Raw genomic sequence first — 9,701 nt, 5'->3', positions numbered from 1 at the left:
CCGAGCATCCTTTGCACCGCTTACTTGTCCTTCGGATCTGGCATTTGTGCCGTGCATTGTATCAACGAGTTACTTGGTCTGACTCCTTCATTGCTGATTACGTAACCAGGAAATATATCTGCTCTACGCCAATCCTGCACTTGGCCGCGTTGAAAGTCAGTCCCGCGCGTTCTGCCAAATCTGGCGCTGACCATAGTAAATCATCGTGCTTTTTAGCCGACCTGCCCCAGACTAGCACGTAGTCGACTTATAGTCTAACACCAGGCAGACATTCGAAGATTTCCTTTAGAATATTTTGAAAAACTTCTGATGCTGAGGGAATGCGAAAAAGTAACCTCAAAAAAGCGGTAACATCCGAAAGGCGTTAGAAATGTGCAAACTTTTGAGGTTTCTTCGTTCAAGGGTGTCTGATGGAAGCAAGCGTTTGCATCGAGGGGCGTAAAAAAAACTGCTGCTACCGCTAGTTCTGTCTCTATGTCTGCTCGCATCGGCATCTGTTGATACATCCATTAATCTTCCTAGGGTTCATGCAAACACGAAGTTTTCCATCCTTTTTGCGCACCGTAACCACAGGGCTTACCCAGTGTGTGGGGTCCGTTTCCTTGACGATGATGCCTTCCTGTTCCATGCGCTGCAGCTCTTCGCGCAGTGGCTCCGGCAGTGCTAGGGGCACCCGTCACGCTCTCTGCACCACCGGTACTACATCGTCACGGAGAAGTATATAGTAGTGACGCTGGACGCAACCCTTCCCGCTAAAAATATGACATAATTGATCTTTAACTTTTCCTGATGTTCCTTGCGCCACGCTGAGCACTCTTCGGGAAAACCGCTGGAAGCGCTCACACGCCTGTAGGCCCAGCATTGCTTGGCCTTTCCGCACGATGAAAAATTGGAAGACGGCATTGTGCCCGTTTAGCCGCACTTGTGCGTGTGTTATTGGTGCACAATGTTGGATTTCGCTCCCGCTGGAGGACAGTAGTACTGCGTGGCTGGGCTTCCATGGTGGTTTGGGCTTCAGCTTGTTGATCACACTGAGGTGAAGAATATTGACTTGTGAACCGGTGTGGTCTTTCAGGCCGACTGTCGTGTTGACAACTTTTGCTTGTGCAAGCCAGTCACGATCGCTAACCGTGCTATTCACAGCCACGTCAAGCATATCGAATTCTTCTCCTGCACCGGTGAGCTCGTCGACTTGATTCTTAGCTTTACAGCAGACAGCAAAGTGGTTTCTCCGCTGACATTTGTAACAGGTCCGCCCGTATGCAGGACAGCTTCGTGGTGCGTTCTCCGTGGTTCGTGCGTTTTTGTTTAGCCATTTTTATTTTCGTGTATTTGAATCTTGTGCATGTGCCACAAGCTCAGTTTGTGATTTCATTCTGTCTATGAAAGCAACTTACCAGGCAGAGTCATATGCGTGGCAGTGCCTAGTACAGAGCGGTCTTAGTCGTGCAACATTGAAATTTGTACAAAAACTCCACGCTTCTACGCCCTATACATCCTTATGAGCAGCTGTATGGGTTGTAAAAAATATCCCTGTCGTGGCATAATAAATTGTCTCAAATGCTACCATTGCTGCTCAGATGAACAAAATAGCTGCCCAGCTACGCCTATCTGAAGCCCGCGCGTGAGTCTAAATTTAGCTCCAATTGAGTGATATGACAACAGTGCCAACTGCGCATGTGACATTGGCATGATCGAATATTTGTTTCTCTTGTCCACGCAACAATACCAGCGTAAAGAGGATGCCATTCTTTAACGCATTGTAAGGTATGCTAGAACGCTACGTAAATACCTACGGTGCAATGTTGAATTGTGCTCGCTCTGAAGTACGTAGTGGACCAGCTATGGTCAAATATTTTATCGCAAATCGGCCTCCCTCCGTCTTGCACGAGTCTCTTCGCGCTATTTCTGGATTCCGCATGTCGAACGCTGGTCTCCATAGCCGAGCAAGCGTGGAACTTCTCCAAAAACTTGTAGGCTTCATAACTTCTGATAACAACTGCTTCTGGTTTAATATTCTAGATATGCTGTGGCTGGGTGAGCACTCGCAAAAGCGGCCACTCCTGCTGAGATTGGGAAATGTACTACCAAGCTACACCTGTCTGCACGCTTAGTAATTTCGCTCCTATTGCGTCATTCGTGAAGTGGCAACAACGACATCTGTGCACGGAACTCACGCATATTTGAGCAATTCTGCCTGAACTCTGAACAACGATAAGAAAACAAGGCACATGGGTAGTCGCGTTGAAATTATATAAGCGGTAATCCGATACCGTCTATTTATTACATGCCGTTAAGCCAAGCACCCCCATCCCAATGATTTCGAAAATGTTTAATCTAAAAAATTCATCCAGGGAATTTATTCACCGCATGCTTGAAGCCTGTGCAAACTGACTACGTGTATTTTGCATTCTCTCTTTCTCCCGTGCATGATTTCAACCGCGGTGTTGGCCTGTGAGTCTGCCGTGCGCAAAGGGTAAGGAGAATACCTTTGCAAAGACGTACAGCTGTGCGGAGGACAACATATCAAAATATCAAAGGTAGAAGCAAGAAATTATACTCAGGCAACACAGAATATCACGGAATGCTACCGTTATAGGTCACAAATGACGCTAGAAAATTCCTTGAACTTTTTCGTCTCCGAAGCTCTAGAGTTCATCGTTTCGTCGCCTCAGCGGAGAATTAACTCAAATCAATGAATCAATCAACAAATCAATCAACTTTATTTCATATTTGTGCGTCTTACAAAAGCAGAGAAAAAATGTTTGTACAGGCACAAAAAACTATAGCAAAGTAGTTTGACGAAGTTCCTGCCCATGTCTTGCATAGAGGATAACAAGCCAATCGCAATTCATACAATGATCCTAATGAATACTGCTGAGCAACGCATATAAAAATGTAGTGATATACATTCCTATAAGGGACATTACATCAAAGGAACACATTCATGATAGATTTATTTCGCATACACAGTATATGAGTACATAGTGAAACGCGTAATAACGTTAAACTTAAATACATTCGTACAAACAATGTATTTAAGGAATTATTTATTAAACGTGTATTACGTGTTTTAGGCTCCAACATATGGGAATATTAGTTGAACAATAGATAAAAATAAGTGCGACATTTGAGATGTAAAACTGGGCATAATGAATTTATGTTCAGAATAAGAAACCACTCAAACTCTTTCCTAGCAATGCTGCACAAATCAATTCCTTGGCCATGCAGCTGTCTTAAATAAATCGGCATACAGTGTTCTAGTCTATTTAATCGATGGCTTGTGCCTGAGAAAGGTATTACCCATTGGTTTTTGTTCCTAATATTATATTGGTATGTCTGAGGTTTTCTGAGATCACATAACATTAGGAAAAGTCTATTGTTACATTTCAAACTGTTCTTATATTTGATAGTAAGGTTAAACTGGAAAATCTGTTGCAGAGGAAGCACGTTCAGCGTGGCAAACAGCTCGGCCGTGTGCACGTCATAAGAAGCATTTACAATGTGGCGAATGGCCTTCATTTGTAATAAAATGAGTTTCTTTATGTTCCTCTTTGATGTGTTTCCCCATACAAGGTTACAATAATATATATAAGGGGCAAACATAGAATTGTAAAGAAGCAATTTAACCTTGTGTGAAAGTACTTGCTGAAGTTTACAAAATATACCACAGGCCTCTGCCAAACATTTTGCCACATGATCGAAATTTGTGCTACCCGTGCTGATTAAAAATCACACCAAATGTCTTAACCTCCAGTCCATGTTCAACATTTCCTGATCATAAGTATAGACGGAGGCTACGATTTACTAGGTTTTACACAGGTGTAAACAAAAGGGCTTTAGTTTTGAAGGCTTGAATTTCTAAACAATTTATGCTAGTTGATTGTAATAATGTTTCTAATGTAATATTCGCTAAGCAAATTAGTTCGTCAAGGTTAGTAGACTGGAAACAGAGGGCACTGTCATCTGCATACATGACGCACTCGGCACGTTTATTGAGCCTGGTTATATGTCATTTACGCAAATATTAAATAGGTGTGACCCCGATATGCTTCCCTGTGCAACTGCCGAAGTTGTTTCTAACAAAGAGGAATGATTTCCATCAAATACAACGCGCTGCTTTCTATGTGTTGAGTACGAGTTTAAAAGGTCAATTGAAGCACCACGGAAACCATAACGTTCAAGTTTAACGGCTAATAGTTGATATTTTATTCTATCGAATGCCTTTGGAAAACCAATATACATGCCCAAGGTCAGAAGTTTATTTTCGAGACCATTAAGAATAAGGATTGCTATTAACAGACTTAGATGGGTTAGTTATAACCGTGTTCCGTTAAGAATAAGTTTTTTCAGAGTTAATAACGTTAGTTCGGTTGACATACCGACGCGAAAACCAAAGTGCTGTGGAGATAGTAAAGAGCTTTTTTTTTTCACAAAAACATGAAACTCGTTAGCCTAAATTTTTTTCTGAACCTTTGAGGACGACAGGTAATATAGACATTGGCCTCTAGCTTGAAAAACTATTCCTGTCAAATTCTAGAGCGGAGCGCTTTTTCGCCAATCTACTTCGCTTTTCATCCTTCAGTGCCAACTTGTTAAAAGTTTGCTTGCGCATAACGGTGGTAATAAATAAATGCCTGCAAGAAATAAAAAAGAGGAGTTTGTTTCACGCTAACAGCAAACACTGCCTACCATGGGCGTTGTAATCTGTATTCGATTGATATTACACAAGTAGGTATCTGATTAGATTAATGAGGCTAATATTTACTTACCTTACATTTCTAAAGGCATGTATAGAAATATTGTGGAGGTTATCATGCATAAATCGATAACAGCGTTAGCTAAAACCATGGCCGTAAGGTGTATTGTTTTCTGACAAAGGAAAAAAAGTAGCACGTATGTTTTAAATATAAAATTAAAAATGCGGTAAATCTTCTTGGGTTACGGCGATCTCAAAAGTGAACCTCGCGACTTACTGGTTTAGATTCTAGTACTGGGAAGGAGTCATCATTCTCCCTCTAAGCGCATCGGCAGTCTTTGTCAGACATGTGTGGTCGTTATCCAAGGTGATGTTTTGACGTGAAACCTCCTCAAGGTGCATGCTGTGTCGATGAGTAGGTTTACGTTTAACACCACTGAACATCGCAAGAGGGCGTACTCGTTTTCAGCCAGTACTTTATACTTATTATTTCACGGGCTCTCTATCTCTCTTCTTTTTCTGCAGAACTGCGTTCATTCATAGATATGATTCAGAAAGCTTTATTGGGCGTATTATAGATGAGGAAAGCTGTCGAAAATTGTGCGCAATAAACAAGATGACTTCACCATTTTCATAATCAAGACTAACATGGTCAACGCGTATCAGTATATCGCAGTTGTTATTCGCGCAAATGACTCCTTGAGTGCTTTATTTAGATGCAACGCTTAGTTTCCCCTGCCAGTAGATATAAACGTTTCATCCGAACGAAACCAAGCGCTCGCCAACGTAATGGGGCTGTTGTACAACTGTATTGATTTTAAAGGAAAAATAAAGATACACTTGCTTAAAGAAAAAAAAATAGTTTAAATCATTGCTCGAAAGGCATCCTTAATGTCGTCGTGGGCCGCTCGTTGCAGCCCTGCTACATTGGCTTTTTTTCGAACTTGTTCACATTCATGCAATTTTAGTTCTTTGAGGGTACCATTTTGCATGCACGGTAGCAGAACGTAGAATGGCAACTACAAATGGCATCGGCAGTGTATATCATTGGGGAGTTTCACAGGTATCTTCCTTTCGGATACTTTTTTCAACCTTGTAGAAAAATTTGAATAGAACTGATAATCGTGAAGGAACGCTGTACTCATTACCCTACAGAACTTGAAGGAACAATTATCATAACTGCTGCTCGCATACATTTTAATTTTCCCACACATTATCGCTGGCATGCCCAACATAGAAAAGACGTACTCTCATATTGCTCATAACTGGCACTTCCAAGTAATAAGCTTTAGATAGACCTCGGCAAAAATAAAAAGGCCAACCACTGTGAAGAAAATTGGATGATAACAAAGAAACATTAATAGAATTTAAAGACCACGCAATGTCTATTTAAAAAAAAAACGAGCCATTCCACTCTATGAAGGCGGGTGACCAGCGAAGCTGTTGAAAACAACCACTACAACTGGTGAGGGTGGTCATCAGCATCATCATCATTATTATTATCATCATCAGCAGCCTATTTATGTCCACCGTAGGACACTATCTACCCACACCTACCCACACCCGATCTCCTCAACGTTGCCTGTAAAGTAATGAGCAGAAGTCCGTGTAAGGTATAGAAACCTTCAAAGCTGCATGTGGTTGTTTTTTACGTTTTACGCTTATTGTATTACAAGCACTCTCTCAGCGTCTTCTTTCAGTGCTAGCCTGTGTCAAAACACGGTATCAAAAATGGTAGGCTTCTTGAAAAGTTTCTACACATACGAATTTCTCATATACAAACAACAGTGTAATAGAGGCGCGAGGATTATAAATAGATAATATAATGCCCTTAGGGTATAAAAATTAGCACGGGTATCCTCAGAAATGTTTGAAAAGGCCATATTTCTAAAAAAAACAAGATTTGAAGTATTTGGAAATAAGGAATACGGCATGAATATCGAGAGACCGTAGTAGTGACATGAGTGAACGGGAAATACATAACAATGCAGTGAATAAGCAAGACGTAAATAATCGGTGCTGCTGCTCCGCGTTGTTGCTAAATTATGTAATAAAAAGAGAGGCGCAGCCATAAAGAAAGGTTAAAAGGTATAATTTTTATGTTTGACCGCTACATCCTATTGAAGTTCTCCTAAATGTGTGACCGATGTGCCATTTTCTATATCTGTCAGATAAAAAGGAGGTGACGGATAACTAGAAATCATACCACAGCAAAATAGAAACATATATTATATCATGGTACCTGTTTCCCGATGCTTTGGTATAACTTTACTGGACACGAAGTAACAAGAAGCGTGCGAAATGCTTTTGCAAACGAATACGAGAACAGCGCAGCAAAATATGCTTGCCAACTTGCCAAAGTTCAGGTCACGTCATTGGCGCAGCGCCCACAATTTAATTGACCCCAAGCTTTGTAGTAGTCCTTGATTGCATCATTTGTTTGATGGCCTTACTTTCTAGCAGACGCAAGTACTTACTCAAAGAGGCGTGCATTCTCAGAAAGCGTCAGTCATTATTGCCATTATTAAATACCCTTTGCGCAAACAATGTCGTTCGAGAATTTGTAGCAAGAAAATGCAAACAACAAACCACTTTACATCCATACGTTTAGGACCCTGTACTGATTTCCCCAATAATATCACTAGACCATCCCACAATACCTGCACTGGAATGCAAATACGGCCAAATCTCCTCTATTACGAATAAAGGGGCATCATTTCCGGTCGTCCCATATACAAAAAATTCTTCACAGTGCACCTCACGAAGAAATTCGGTAAAAGCTTTCGCCAACAGGATTCAATAAGTATTTCAAAATATTGTTGTGCTTTAGTGGGGACGTTGAGGCAAAACACTAAGGAAAAACGTATACCAGAAAGTTTTCTGAAGCTGTCACTATGTTGTATCAGAATGTCTTAACTCCCACTACAGGTGAAACAATGACAAACCTCTTCTCTGTAAGCTTTCAAGTTGTACAGCATCCACACTATGCGCCCAACATTTTATTTATTCAGCATTGATTTAGACACAGTGAAGGTCTTGGATGGCAAGGCTAAAGGCAGTACATTGTCTGCCTGACTAAGGCCCTGTCACTCATATATTGCTCAGCAGTGAGGTAGCATATTATAACATATAGATAGTATACACACATATCAATAGCGCGGATTAGACATACATAGCATACATTACAAACATACGTGCATTAAATACAAGAATCACTGTACAACTTTCTAAGTAGAAAGTTTAGGATCAACAGAGTAATATGAACACGAAAAAAGCTTTATATATATACAAGCACAATGTGAAACTGACTTAAAATAATTATACATAAAACACACAAGAAACCAATTAGCACAATGTCAATCAGAAAAGGAAAGCAAATATTTTTTCTAAGCACTTTTAAAGCAATCCAATGCTCTGAAGTTTTGCGCTATAGTGATCGTGTTAGGATGCGCCTTTACGAAGGATGGGACTAAGTATGCTAGTTGTTTTCTACCGTAGTTGGTCCTGCAAAATGGAACTCTAATATGGTCATGCCTGAAATTGTATTGGGTGTAACTTGAGAGGTGGTTTTGATAAAAAATTAGTGAATTTTTCTCGAGTTTGCCTCGATCCATCTTGTACCATTTTCCCGAATCTAAAAAAAAAAATACCCTGAAGGGACCACATTGGCGAGTCTTCTGAAAGCGACAAATGCTTCAGATGAGAGATTGCATCAGCACACAAAAACATTTACTAGCATCGTGTTAAGAAGATGCAGGACAGATGCCGCGAGTGCATGGACTTCTTGGGGCAATATTCAGAATAACGTATTTGCACACTTTTAACGCGCACCTTCTCTGCATAAAAAGTGCGGTCTAATTTGTATTCCCGTTACCATCGTAATTAATTCTAGTGAAAATGAGAAACGAATCTTATTCTAGCTAAAAACATACAAAAGCTCAATGCCAGGTAGCTAACCACACTTAACGGGTCGTCTGAAGAAAGCGGCGCTCGGAGACATCGCAAAGTGGGTTCATGTTGTGCAGAATGCCCTCCCGCATTCGATAGTTGCGCGATCCTTTAAGAAGAGTGCCATTTCTAATGCATAAATAGAAGTGAACATGACTGTCTGTCGTTCGCAGACAGCGAAAAGGAGGACTTTCCGGACCCGGATGGTGACCAGCCGCAAATATTCAGCCGTGTGCGTGTCCGTGTGCGTTTTTTCTTATTGTCCCAGAAAATCGTTTCAACACGGTATGGGTCGACTCAGCTTTCGTTGCTTCATATACGCTGTAGAATTGGCACCAAGTTATTTTTTTTATATTTCGGTGGTAATGTAACTGCGCGGTGCAATCGGTGGCGCGCTAGAATCGTGAACGTACAGGTAGTGTGGCAGTTACAGCTTCCTAACTCAGTCTTTTCTGGGTAAAGATTAATTGTTATGCGCACACCTCTTACAACACAACCATAATCAGGCGACTACTGATCACTTGCGCTACACCCTCACATTAAAAGGATTAAGCTAGACCAGTACTGACCGTAACGAACCGTGGTCACGAAACTAAGCGTTTAGACAGGCCTGGATAACCACGCCGCAATTGCAGCACTGCTCAAACCAGTTGCATTCTGCATCGACAGGAGGCGCAAACGCTGTTCGAACAAATTTAGATGGATATTTGAGGCCATTTGTAATGTTTACCGGCAGAAATAGCTTACGTATTTGTGCCTCGCATTGTCCTAACTGACAAGCCAAAGCAGGCACGCTCTAATCAGCAACAGTAATTGAACAACACCAAGTCTCCACCATCATTAGGGCACGGTGCTTCCACAACATTGAGAGAAAACATGGGCACTGTGTTTATCGTTACGCTTCTGGACACCGTCTCGCAAGTGAGTGGAACCGCTCACCGGAAGACAGCAGCGTACACCAACAAAAAAAGTTCGCTCACGGAACGCCTGAGCAAGACTCTGGTGCACATGGCAAGTATGTGTACGTCGACGTCAGCAACAAAAAAACATGCGA

This window comes from Dermacentor andersoni, unplaced genomic scaffold, assembly GCF_023375885.2.
Source record: "Dermacentor andersoni unplaced genomic scaffold, qqDerAnde1_hic_scaffold ctg00000041.1, whole genome shotgun sequence".
NCBI classification, from domain to species: domain Eukaryota; kingdom Metazoa; phylum Arthropoda; class Arachnida; order Ixodida; family Ixodidae; genus Dermacentor; species Dermacentor andersoni.
This window is presented reverse-complemented; position numbering follows the sequence as displayed.